Genomic DNA, 13,778 nt, shown 5'->3' with positions numbered 1-13,778 from the left:
ACATTCATGTAGCCTTAGGCCCTTGCCTAGTTTGACTTGTGGATGATTTGGCTCTGCTTTAAAGGGCACAGACACAGTTGAAGTCTAAAATGTCTTCCATCCTGCATGCTTGTTATAAAGCAGTGGCTCACTAACCAGTGAAGCTAGAATTGGCATGAGAACCCTATAGCCTGCATCAAAAATCAGCATTGTCGGCATATTTCTGTTCTAAAAAGTTCTATTTAAGTGAATGGCGCTCAAATGTCCACTTTGCTTAACCGCTTGCCGACCAGCAGCCGCGGTTGTACTGTGGCAACATGGCTCGGCTGTGCGAATCGCCGTCATGTTACGTAGTTAATATATTTGGCCACTAGGGGGCGCGTGCGCGCCGTCTGCTCGCCCACAGAGCCGATGCGAGTGCCTGGCGGTCGTGCTCACTGCCGGGCTCCCGCGATCGCTCGGGGCACACCACGAACCGGGATCTGTGTGTGTAAACACATGGTTTCTGGTTCTCTGAGAGGAGAACGGACAGATTGTCTGTTCATACAGAGTATGAACAGCGATCTGTCATCTGCTCTGCACAGTTCTCTCCCCCCTTCAGTTAGAACACACACTAGGGAACACAGTTAACTCCTTGATCGCCCCCTAGTGTTAACCCCTTTACTGCCAGTGACATTTTTACAGTAATCAATGCATTTGCAGCACTGATCACTGTATAAATGCCAATGGTCCCAAAAATGCATCAAAATTGTCCGACGTGTCCACCATAATGTCACAGTCCCGATAAAAATCGCAGATTGCCACCATTACTAGTAAAAAAAATAAATAAAAATGCCATAAAATTATCCCCTATTTTGTAGACGCTATAACGTTTGCGCAAACCAATCAATATACGCTTATTGCAATTTTTTTTTTCCAAAAATATGTAGAAGAATACATATCGGCCTAAACTGAGGAAAAAATATTTTTGTTTAGATATTTTTGAGGGATATTTATTATAGCAAAAAGTAAAAAATATTGCGTTTTTCCAAAATTGTTGCTCTTTTTTTGTAAATAGCGCAAAAAATAAAAACCGCAGAGGTGATCAAATACCAACAAAAGAAAGCTTTATTTGTGGAAAAAAGGACATCAATTTTGTTTGGGTGCAATGTCAGACGACCATGCAATTGTCAGTTAAATCGATGCAATGCCGAATCACAAAAAGTGCTCTGGTCAGGAAGGGGGTAAAATCTTCCGGGGCTGAATCGGTTAAAGCATCAGCTTTCCATTCCAGCACATGATATACTTGAAGTGCACACATATATATATAAAATTTGGCCTCAATAATGGCTTGGTCGATCTTTGGGCTTATTGCAGTTCATAAGCATCATAACAGCTGCATTGAAGTGGTTGTGAACCCTTACATATACCCAGTGAAGTGTCTGGCCTCAGGTGATACACAGAGATTAAACAAATCCTCCTACATAAGTTGTACCTGTTTATCTGCAGTCTTCTCTCCTCTACATCTGTTTAAAGTGCAGAATTTATAAAGCTTGTCTAAGCTGTGAGAAAACAGGGGGCAGAGAGATAAAATTACACTCTGCCAAGCTCAGTGAGGAAAGCTCTGAGAGCCGACAGTCTGTCAACCGCAGGCTGTGTGCTGGAGCTCCCTCCCCTGTCACTTTTTTCTCTTGTTGTCAGGAACACTTGTCAGAAGTGACTCATGCTGATAGCAGGAGAATGAAGCAGCAGACAGAAATTATACTTAGTGTTCCTAATTGAGACAAGTACACACTATAGAAGGATAAGGTTTACAATCACTTTAAATGTAACAGCTGCTTAGTACAGCATTACTATTTGCTAATTGTTGATATGGTCCTGGCAGTGAATAGGACACTAAGTAATCCCAGCAATGCTGCCATGCAACTTCGGGGTCCTTAACTCATTCATTCCATATCCATTAAAGATCAGATCTCAATTCCACCCAAGATCAGGATATTTTCTTCTTTTTTTTTATATCAAATCTTTTTTTATTGTTATAATGCATGTTGAATACAGATGAGAAAACAATCATTTTTAACCAAATACACAACTTAGAAAAGACTACCATCATTTCATTTCATAATATATACTTATTCACAAAGAAAGACATAAACAAATACAAAAAACATCAAGAATTCATATAGCCACATACACCTCACTTTGATTTCCAATTTGATTTTTACTTTGTTCAACTCTCATCATCTTAATATATTATAGATCAATCTCCATTCTCTCCCCCCCCCCCCCCCCCCATCCCTCCACATGACCCATCATACAGTAGATTACTCAAATCAATCCAGTAATGCCAGATTTTTCTGAATTTCTGGGGGACTCCTCTATGTTTATATGTTAATCTTTCTCTTTTTAATATATCATTTATTTTATTACTCCATTGTTTATGGGTTGGTGGAACGATATCTGTCCATTTTTGTAGGATAAGTTTACGGGCTAGGTGAAGAGATCTAGTCCACATTATATGCATATCTACAGGTAAAATTCCATCTGGAATTACTCCCAGTAGTGATCATTTAGGAGTATTTATTATTTCTGTTTGCGAGATTGTATTTAGGGTCATAAAAACTTTTTCCCAATATCTATGGAGTTTGGGACATCGCCAAAGTATATGGACACAAAGGCGATGCATTTTTTCCCCACACAAATAGTTTTTGTGGGGTATACTGGGTTCTGTGTAGAATAAAAAGCTGAGTCAATTGCTGAGATGGTGAAATAGATACTTCAGGAAGGACCTCCATAGCACGAGTCCATTCATCTTCATTAACCACTTGCCGACCGCCTCACACAGATATACTGCGGCAGAATGGCACGGGCAGGCAAAATCACGTACCTGGTACCTGGACCCCCCCCCCGGTGCCAGAGGCGGTCGGCATCTGTTCCCGGGCGATGAGAGGTGAGGGGGAGGCCATCCATTCGTGGCCACCCCCTCGCGATCGCTCCCGGCGAATGAAATCCTTCCTCTGCCTCTGTAATGTAAACCGAGGCAGAGGAAGTGATGTCATCTCTCCTCGAGCCGGTCTTTTTCGTTCCGGCGCCGAGGAGAGAAGACATCAACGTAAGTTTGCACAACACTACACTAACAGTAGAACACGCAGGCACACTTTTCACCCCCCAGTCACCCCCCCCGATCACCCCCCTGTACCCCCTGTCACACTGACACCAATAGCAGTTTTTTTTTTTTGCATTGGTGTCAGTTTGTGACAGTTATAAGTGTTAGGGTTAGGCCCCTTTAGGTCTGGGGTACCCCCCTTAGGTCTAGGGTACCCCCCTAATAAAGGTTAACCCCTTGATCACCCCCCGTCGCCAGTGTCACTAAGCGATCGTTTTTCTGATCGCTGTATTAGTGACACAGGTGATGCTAGTTAGGGAGGTAAGTATATAGGTTCGCCGTCAGCGTTTTATAGCGACAGGGACCCCCATATACTACCTAATAAAGGTTTTAACCCCCTGATTGCCCCCTAGTTAACCCTTTCACCAGTGATCACCATATAATTGTTACGGGTGACGCTGGTTAGTTAGTTTGTTTTTTTATAGGTTATCATAGTTTTAGGGCACCCGCCGTTTATTACCTTATAAAGGTTTAACCCCCTAATTGCCCGGCAGTGATATAAGTTAAGTTTTTAGGGTCAGATAAGGTCCGCGTCGCCCCAGGCAGCGTCAGGTTAGCGCCAGTACCGCTAACACCCACGCACGCAGCATACACCTCCCTTAGTGCTATAGTATCTGAACGGATCGATAACTGATCCAATCAGATCTATACTCCCCAGCAGTTTAGGGTCCCCAAAAAAATGCAGTGTTAGCGGGATCAGCCCAGATACCTGCTAGCACCTGCGTTTTGCCCCTCGGCCCAGCCCTGCCCAGCCCACCCAAGTGCAGTATCGATCGATCACTGACACTTACAAAACACTAAGCACACATAACTGTAGCGTTCGCAGAGTCAGGCCTGATCCCTGCGATCGCTAACAGTTTTTTGGTAGCGTTTTGAATCAGTCGCTAACAGTCAGGAGCTTTTTTGCTTGTGAGTCTCACTAGTGTACCCCTAAATTTAGAGCCCAAAATGGCAAATCGAAGGTACACTAGTGAAGAGGTCTACACGTTTCTGAGCATGACAGATAGTGAAGAGGAAGTCACTCATCTGTCAGATTCAGGCTCAGAATACAAACCTGTAGAGGACAGCGGCTTCATGACAGATAGCTCTAACGACGGAGTTGTGGTCCCTGCCAAGGTCAGGCGTACCAGACCCTTGAAGTGCAAGAACCACAGGGCTCTCGTATGGAGCAGAGCAGTACTAGCGCCACTATTCCTTCTGGTGAACTGGCAAGCACCAGCGGCCTAGTACACCCTGGTCGTACATCCAGCACTGCAGTATCACGTGGTGATGTGGCGAGTCCCATAAGTGCAGTTCAAGCTGGCGAGGTGGCAAGCACAAGTAGTGTCACGCTGCCCTTCCTGCTGTATTCGCCAATCCGAATTGGGTACCCACCCCTTCTGCAGCACCCGTACTTCCCCCATTCACTGGCCAACCCGGAATTCAGGTGGAAACAGTTGATTTTACGCCACTGGATTTTTATTCGCTGTTTTTCACCGAAGATCTCTATAGATCAATTGTGGACCAAAGCAATTTATACGCTGGTCAACACATCGCCACTATTCCCCAGTCCTCCCTTGCCAGAGATTGGAGACCAATTACAGTCTCCGAATTTAAGATCCTTCTGGGCCTTTCCCTCAACATGGGCATAACTAAAAAGAATGAGTTGCGGTCATATTGGTCCACTGACCCAATTCACCATATGTCCTTGTTCTCTGCCTCCATGACCAGGGCACGATACGAGCAGATTTTGCGGTTCATGCACTTCAACAACAATGAACTCTGTCGTCCTCGTGGAGACCCTGAATACGATCGGCTCTACAAAATTCGGCCCCTCGTAAACCACTTCAACCAACGTTTTGCAGATTTGTTTACTCCCCATCAAGTTGTCTGCGTTGATGAGTCCCTGATTAAGTTTTCTGGCTGCTTGTCATTCAAACAGTACCTTCCCAGCAAGCGTGCCAGATACGGGGTCAAGATGTATAAGCTCTGTGACAGGGCCACAGGCTATACATGTAGTTTTATGGTTTACGAGGGCAAAGATAGTCACGTAGAGCCGACAAACTGCCCTGACTACATAGGAAGCGCTGGCAAGATAGTGTGGGACTTGGTGTCACCCTTATTCGGAAAGGGGTACCACTTGTACGTGGACAATTATTACACGAGCGTCCCACTTTTTAGTCACCTTTTTGATCATCAGATTGGAGCATGTGGCACTGTGCGACCTAATCGCCGGGGCTTTCCCCAGCGGCTTGTAGATTCTCGTCTTAGACTGGGGGAGAGAGCCTGCTTGCAGTGTAATAATTTGCTCGCTATGAAGTGGAGGGACAATAAGAATGTTTTCGTTCTTACCTCCCTTCATGCAGACACGACGGTCCAAATTACTACGGCGACTGGTGTTGTGGAGAAACCCCTCTGTGTCCACGAATATAACCAAAATATGGGAGGGGTGGACTTCAACGACCAGTTGTTGGCACCGTACCTAGTTGCCCGTAAGGCCAGACACTGGTACAAAAAAGTGTCTGTTTATTTATTTCAATTGGCTTTTCTGAACGCTTATGTGCTATACAGAGCTTCAGGACGGACTGGATCCTTCCTTAAACTCCAGGAAGAGATTGTTAGAGCCCTTCTGTTTCCAGACGGTGCTCCACCTCACCTTCCCCAACCAAATGCAGTAAGCCGGCTGCATGAGAGGCATTTTATTTATGTCCCCCCGAGTACCCCTACCCAACGAGCCCCCCAAAAAAGATGTTGTGTTTGCAGCAAGTGCGGATTTAGGCGTGATACCCGGTATTATTGTCCCTCCTGTCCTGACAATCCTGGTCTTTGCATTGGTGAATGTTTTGAACGCTACCATACACTAGTTGAGTATTAGCGTAGGGTACAGCACTGCACAGACTAGGACACACTTTCACAGGGTCTCCCAAGATGCCATCGCATTTTGAGAGACCCAAACCTGGTACCAGTTACAAAAGTTAAAGTTCCAAAAAAAGTAAAAAAAAAAAAAAACACAAAAAAAATATAAAATAATAAAAACCAAAAATAGTTGTCGTTTTATTGTTCTCTCTCTCTATTCTCTCTGTATTGTTCTGCTCTTTTTTACTGTATTCTATTCTGCAATGTTTTACTGTTGTTATGATTTTATCATGTTTGGTAACCATTTTTTTGTTTTTAGGTACGCCATTCAGCTGCAGAGCGGATTTATTTATCTTGACAGCAACAGCGTTTGCTCCCACGATACATAAAGCCGTGACTCCAGCGCTGTCGGAGGTGATTTCAGTTACATACTTCAGCATATATGCCGAAGCGTGGGGGCAGCAGTGGGTGGAGGAGCGATTTGCTCCTGCCTTTTGCAGGAGGATGCCCCCATGCTTCGGCATATATAAACGGTGCATGTATGCCCATCATTAGAAGTGGGTGGATGAAGTGAGGTATTCTAATGGTGGGCATACCCACCGATCAATATCTGAAAAAAAAGTTTACAATATATGCCCATCAAGGACCAGCAACGTACTGGTATGTTGCTGGACTCTGAGTGGTTATACCAGAATGATGCCTGCAGGTTTAGGTATCATCTTGGTATCATTCTTTTCAGCCAGCGGTCAGCTTTCATGTAAAAGCAATCCTAGCGGCTAATTAGCCTCTAGACTGCTTTTACAAGCAATGGGAGGGAATGCCCCCCCCCCCACCATCTTCCATGTTTTTCTCTGGCTCTCCTGTCCCAACAGGGAACCTGAGAATGCTGCCGGTGATTCGGCCAGCTGACCATAGAGCTGATCAGAGACCAGAATGGCTCCAGTCATCTCTATGGCCTAAGAAACCGGAAGCTACGAGCATTTCATGACTTCGATTTCGCCAGATGTAAACAGCGCCATTGGGAAATTGGGAAAGCATTTTATCACACCGATCTTGGTGTGATCAGATGCTTGGAGGGCAGAGGAGAGATCTAGGGTCTAATAGACACCAATTTTTTCAAAAAAGAGTACCTGTCAATACCTATTGCTATTATAGGGGATATTTACATTCCCTGAGATAACAATAAAAATGATTAAAAAAATGAATGGAACAGTTCAAAAATAAGATAAAAAAGCAAAAAAATAATAAAGAAAAAAAAAAAAAAAGCACCCCTGTCCCCCCCCTGCTCTCACGCAAAGGCGAACGCAATCGTCGGTCTGGCGTCAAATGTAAACAGCAAGTGCACCATGCATGTGAGGTATCACCGCGAAGGTCAGATCGAGGGCAGTAATTTTAGCAGTAGACTTCCTCTGTAAATCCAAAGTGGTAACCTGTAAAGGCTTTTAAAAATGTATTTGGTTTGTCGCCACTACACGTTTGTGCGCAATTTTAAAGCATGTCATGTTTGGTATCCATGTACTCGGCCTAAGATCATCTTTTTTATTTCATCAAACATTTGGGCAATATAGTGTGTTTTAGTACATTAAAATTTTAAAAAGTATGTTTTTTCCCCAAAAAATGCGTTTGAAAAATCGCTGAGCAAATACTGTGTGAATTTTAATCTGTAGGGCATTTGCTTTAAAAAAATATATAATGTTTGGGAGTTCAAAGTAATTTTCTTGCAAAAAAAATTATTTTTTCATGTAAACAAAGTGTCAGAAAGGGCTTTGTCTTCAAGTGGTTAGAAGAGTGGGTGATGTGTGACATAAGCTTCTAAATGTTGTGCATAAAATGCCAGGACAGTTCAAACCCCCCCCCCCCCCCAAATGACCCCATTTTGGAAAGTAGACACCCCAAGCTATTTGCTGAGAGGCATGTCGAGTCCATGGAATATTTTATATTGTGACACAAGTTGCGGGAAAAAGACAAATTTTTTTTTTTTTAACAAAGTTGTCACTAAATGATATATTGCTCAAACATGCCATGGGAATATGTGCAATTACACCCCAAAATACATTCTGTTGCTTCTCCTGTGTATGGAGATACCACATGTGTGAGCCTTTTTGGGAGCCTAGCCGCGTACGGCACCCCGAAAACCAAGCACCGCCTTCAGGTTTTCTAAGGGCGTAAATTTTTGATTTCACTCTTCACTGCCTATCACAGTTTTGGAGGCCATGGAATGCCCAGGTGGCACAACCCCCCCCCCCCCCCAAATGACCCTATTTTGGAAAGTAGACACCCCAAGCTATTTGCTGAGAGGTATAGTGAGTGTTTTGCAGACCTCACTTTTTGCCACAAAGTTTTGAAAATTGAAAAAAGAAAAAAAAATGTTTTTCTTGTCTTTCTTCATTTTCAAAAACAAATGAGAGCTGCAAAATACTCACCATGCCTCTCAGCAAATAGCTTGGGGTGTCTACTTTCCAAAATGGGGTCATTTGGGGGGGGGGGGGGGTTATGCTATCTTGACATTTTATGGCCTTCAAAACTGTGATAGGTAGTGAGGAGTGAAATCAAAAATTTACGCCCTTAGAAATCCTGAAGGCGGTGCTTGGTTTCGGGGCCCTGTACGAGGCTAGGCTCCCAAAAAGTCCCACACATGTGGTATCCCCGTGCTCAGTAGAAGCAGAAGAATGTATTTCGGGGTGTAATTCCACATATGCCCATGGCACGTTTGAGCAATATATCATTTAGTGACAACTTTGTGCAAAAAAAAAAAGTTTGTCATTTTCCTGCAACTTGTGGCAAAATATAAAATATTCCATGGACTCAACATGCCTCTCAGCAAATAGCTTTGGGTGTCTACTTTCCAAAATGGGGTCATTTGGGGGGGGGGGGGGGGGTTGTGCCATCTTGGCATTTTATGGCCTTCAAAACTGTGACAGGTAGTGAGGAGTGAAATCAAAAATTTTACGCCCTTAGAAATCCTGAAGGCGGTGCTTGGTTTTCGGGGCCCCGTACACGGCTAGGCTCCCAAAAAGTCCTACACATGTGGTATCCCCATACTCAGGAGAAGCAGCTAAATGTATTTTGGGGTGCAATTCCACATATGCCCATGGCCTGTTAGAGCAATATATCATTTAGTGACAACTTTGTGCAAAAAAAAAAAATTGTCACTAGGTTTGTCCCGATACCGATACTAGTATCGGTATTGGCACCGATACCGAGCATTTGCCCAAGTACTTGTACTCAGGCAAATGCTCCCGATGCTTCCCCCGATACCTAAACTGTCAGCAGTGATCGGCGCGTGGGGGAGTTACAAGCTTCTCCCCCCACGGCTTTCAGCTGCTTAGTGACATTCACCGCATCCTCCATGCCCCCTTTGTTCCTCTGTCTCCCTCGGCTGTCCCTCTTTGTTCCTCTGTCCCCCTCCGCTGTCCCTCTTCGTTCCGCTGTCCCTCTTCGTTCCGCTGTCCCTCTTCGTTCCTCTGTCCCTCTTCGTTCCTCTGTCCCCCTCTGCTGTCCCTCTTCGTTCCTCTGTCCCCCTCCGCTGTCCCTCTTCGTTCCTCTGTCCCCCTCCGCTGTCCCTCTTCATTCCTCTGTCCCCCTGTGCTGTCCCTCTTCGTTCCTCTGTCCCCCTCCGCTGACCCTCTTCGATCCGCTGTCCCCCTCCGTTCCTCTGTCCCGCTGTTCTTCTGTCCCTCTCTCTTCCGCTGTCCCTCTTCATTCCGCTGTCCCCCTCCGCTGTCCCCCTCTGTTCCTCTGTCCCCTCCGTTCTGCTGTTCCTTTCCGCTGTTTGAACGGACAGAGTCAGCTGACTCTGTCCATTCACATAACTGAAACATTGTAATCTCCTGTGATTACAATGTCTCAGTTTATGAATGGAGAGGAGCCAATGTCTTCTCTCCATTCATTCTCAGAGAAAGGGACTGGGGAATCTCTATCCTCGGTCTCTTTCTCTGTCTCAAGGGGGAGATATCAGGGGTCTGTTAAGACCTCTGATATCTCACCAAAGCCCCCAACAGGGCTGATTAAAAAAAAAAAAAAAAAACATATTGCAATAAATAATAAAAAAAAATATTATTGTAAAAAATAATAAAAATGTAAACAAAAAAAAACACAGACACCGTTCACACCCCCCCACCCCCCCCTAAAAAAAAAGAAAGCATTGTTAAAAAAAAAAAAAAAACACTGTCACGTGACATTTTAAAAAAAGCATCGGTAATCGGTATCGGCGAGTACTTGAAAAAAAGTATCGGTACTTGTACTCGGTCCTAAAAAAGTGGTATCGGGATAACCCTATTTGTCACTTTCCCGCAACTTGTGTCAAAATATAAAATATTCCATGGACTCAACATGCCTCTCAGCAAATAGCTTTGGGTGTCTACTTTCCAAAATGGGGTCATTTGGGGGGGGGGGGGGGGGGGGGTTGTGCCATCTTGGCATTTTATGGCCTTCAAAACTGTGATAGGTAGTGAGGAGTGAAATCAAAAATTTACGCCCTTACAAATCCTGAAGGCAGTGATTGGTTTTCGGGGCCCCGTACGCGGCTAGGCTCCCAAAAAGTCCCACACATGTGGTATCCCCGTACTCAGGAGAAGCAGCTGAATGTATTTTGGGGTGCAATTCCACATATGCCCATGGCCTGTGTGAGCAATATATCATTTAGTGACAACTTTTTGTAAATTTTTTATTTTTTTTGTCATTATTCAATCACTTGGGACAAAAAAAATAAATATTCAATGGGCTCAACATGCCTCTCAGCAATTTCCTTGGGGTGTCTACTTTCCAAAATGGGGTCATTTGTGGGGGTTTTGTACTGCCCTGCCATTTTAGCACCTCAAGAAATGACATAGGCAGTCATAAGCTAAAAGCTGTGTAAATTCCAGAAAATGTACCCTAGTTTGTAGACGATATAACTTTTGCGCAAATCAATAAATATACGCTTATTGACATTTTTTTTACCAAAGACATGTGGCCGAATACATTTTGGCCCAAATGTATGACTAAAATTGAGTTTATTGGATTTTTTTTATAACAAAAAGTAGAAAATATAATTTTTTTTCAAAATTTTCGGTCTTTTTCCGTTTATAGCGCAAAAAATAAAAACCGCAGAGGTGATCAAATACTATCAAAAGAAAGCTCTATTTGTGGGAAGAAAAGGACGCAAATTTCGTTTGGGTACAGCATTGCATGTCCGCGCAATTAGCAGTTAAAGCGACGCAGTGCCAAATTGTAAAAAGTGCTCTGGTCAGGAAGGGGGTAAATCCTTCTGGGGCTAAAGTGGTTAAGATCTATTGGATCTTTTTGCCAACGAATAAGACTCTTAGCCTGTCCATCTGCCTTCACTGTATTTAATAAGATGTTTTAAATCAGAAATGTTCTTTAGTCATTGCTACCAGACTATAGATCGAGATATATTTCAGCTATGGGCCATAAGAGTTCTCTTCTGTTGGCCACATCGGGTCTTTTTTAGAGTTCCAGTCCTTCCATATGCCACCTAAATTAAGCATATTTGCCACCAATTGTACATATCCAATACTTTGAGAAATGCTCCCCCTCTACAACATGCAGCAAGAAACATACATCTATTCACAGTCGTAAACATGTGAGAGATATGTTTACAGTCCCTAGCTACAATTCTCTCAAGTTTTCAAAGGACGTTATTGATTTACAACTCGGATTCCCATCCACATTGTCTAGCGTCTATGAGAAATGATTAAAGGACCCGTAATTATACTTGTCACTTGTATATCACTGATCAATAATGCTAATTTTTGGTGTAATTGTTGGAGCCATAAAATGCATGAAACAAAGGCGAAGCGGGATTTGTAGAGATCAAGGCTTATTGTCTTATGGAATCTATACTGACTTAATAAACCTGAAAGGAAGCCGAGTAGATGTCATGTGCAGCAATATTTTGGGATACATTGTCCTGTAACTAAAGGTTCATGCCGCATCAGCAGCGTTGTTATATAAAGCATTTTGTCTTATTGCATATCCTGGGGCAACAATGAAGGAGTCGGCAACTTACATTATAAACATTAACCTTAATGAAATAATCAATAAATGTCCCACTGAAGAGCCACGGAGAGAGCTCCATATCATTACTGATGGAACTGTAAGAGTAGGCATTTCCCAGGACTGCCATGCTGCTAGTTTACACTCAATCTGAAATAATCTCCTGCCATGTGCTATCCCCCAGCAGAACCTACACATGAAGAGTTCTCTTCCCCATTTTGCATAGTTATGTCTACAATGGGTGAAATTAGTAAAATAAATTCTGGAAAGACCTAAAGTGACCTCCATCCATCCAGGGGCTTGTCCTGTGGGTTAACTCTTAACAGCATGCCAGACATCTCAAGTTTCCCGCAAGGTGCCGGAGTCTCCCACATTTCTGCGGCGGCTTCTGGACACCCACAAGCGCCTCGTGAACTCCCAGGAATGATCGGTGCGGCGGGGAACAGCTGTGAACACCGATCTCCTTTGTATTGATTTTTAGCTGACAGCCGCTTCTCCTTCTCTCCCTACTGTGGCTGTCAGCTAAAAAGCTATACAGGGAGATCAGTGATCACAGCTGTCCCTCCAATCATTCCCATCTGTTCTGTGTGCTCCTCCTGCTGCCCCCTCCGTGTCCTTCTCCACCCCCGTGTTCTCTTCCGCCCCCCCTCGTCCCCCACAGCCGGCTCCCCTCCTCTCCTCTTCTGCCAGATGTGGGGGGAACTGTCAGTAATTAGACACCGTGAGCGAGATCGCTCCTGTGTCCTCTGATAACTGAGTAGAGTAAACTGTGTTTACTCTGCTCAGTTTATGAATGAACAAGAGCCTCTGCTGAGAAAGGGAATGAGGAACCTGTGTCCTCAGTCCCTTTGTCTGTCTCAAAGGTTAGATGTCAGGGTTCTGTTTAGAACCCCAAAAAATATTTTTAAAAATTGTAAAAAAATTCTAAATAATGAAAAAGTGTAAAAAAATTAAATGAACTACTGACACCACTCTCCCCTGCCCTACCAACACTGTCCACTGCCCCAACCCCCTCCCCCCAAAAAGCATTGTGAAAAAAAATGAAAAACAAATGAAAAATAAAAAAACTACTTACACCGTCCACTGCCACATACTATATATATTGAAAAAGTGGGGGGTGTTGCGGGCGCGAAGCACCACCTCCCTGAAATGAGTTTTTGCAGGTTGGGATGTCTGGCATGCTATTGATGTCCATGCATTTGTCAGGAGCCACATCATAATAAACCAACCAGCCCTAGGAAGAGAACCAAGTAGTGACAACTTGTGCTACTTCAGGTCATCACTGCATCTAGGGATCAAACTGCATCCAACATTGGAATTGATTTACTTAAATTGGAGTGTGCAAAATCTGGTACAGCTGTGCATGATAACCAATCGGCTTCCAACTTCAGCCTGCTCAATTAACCAGTTAAGCCCCGGAAGATTTGGCCCCTTTATGACCAGGCCATTTTTTTGCAACACTGCACTGTGTTGTTTTAACTGACAATTGTCGTGCGACGTTGTACAAAAACAAAATTGATGTCCTTTTTTTTTTCCACAAATAGAGCTTTCTTTTGGTGGTATTTGATCGCCTCTGCAATTTTTATTATTTGCGCTATAAACAAACAAAAGAGCGACAATTTTGAAAAAAAAAAAAAAAACAATATTTTTTAATTTTTGCTGTAATAAATATCCCCAAACTTTTTTTCTAAAAACAAATTTCTTCCTCAGTTTATGCCGATATGTAGTCTTCTACATATTTTTGGTAAAAAAAAAAACGCAATAAGCGTATATTGATTGGTTTGCGCAAAAGTTATAGCATCTACAAAATAGGGGATAGATT

The sequence above is a fragment of the Aquarana catesbeiana genome, linkage group LG05 (assembly GCF_042186555.1).
Source record: "Aquarana catesbeiana isolate 2022-GZ linkage group LG05, ASM4218655v1, whole genome shotgun sequence".
NCBI lineage: Eukaryota > Metazoa > Chordata > Amphibia > Anura > Ranidae > Aquarana > Aquarana catesbeiana.
This window is presented reverse-complemented; position numbering follows the sequence as displayed.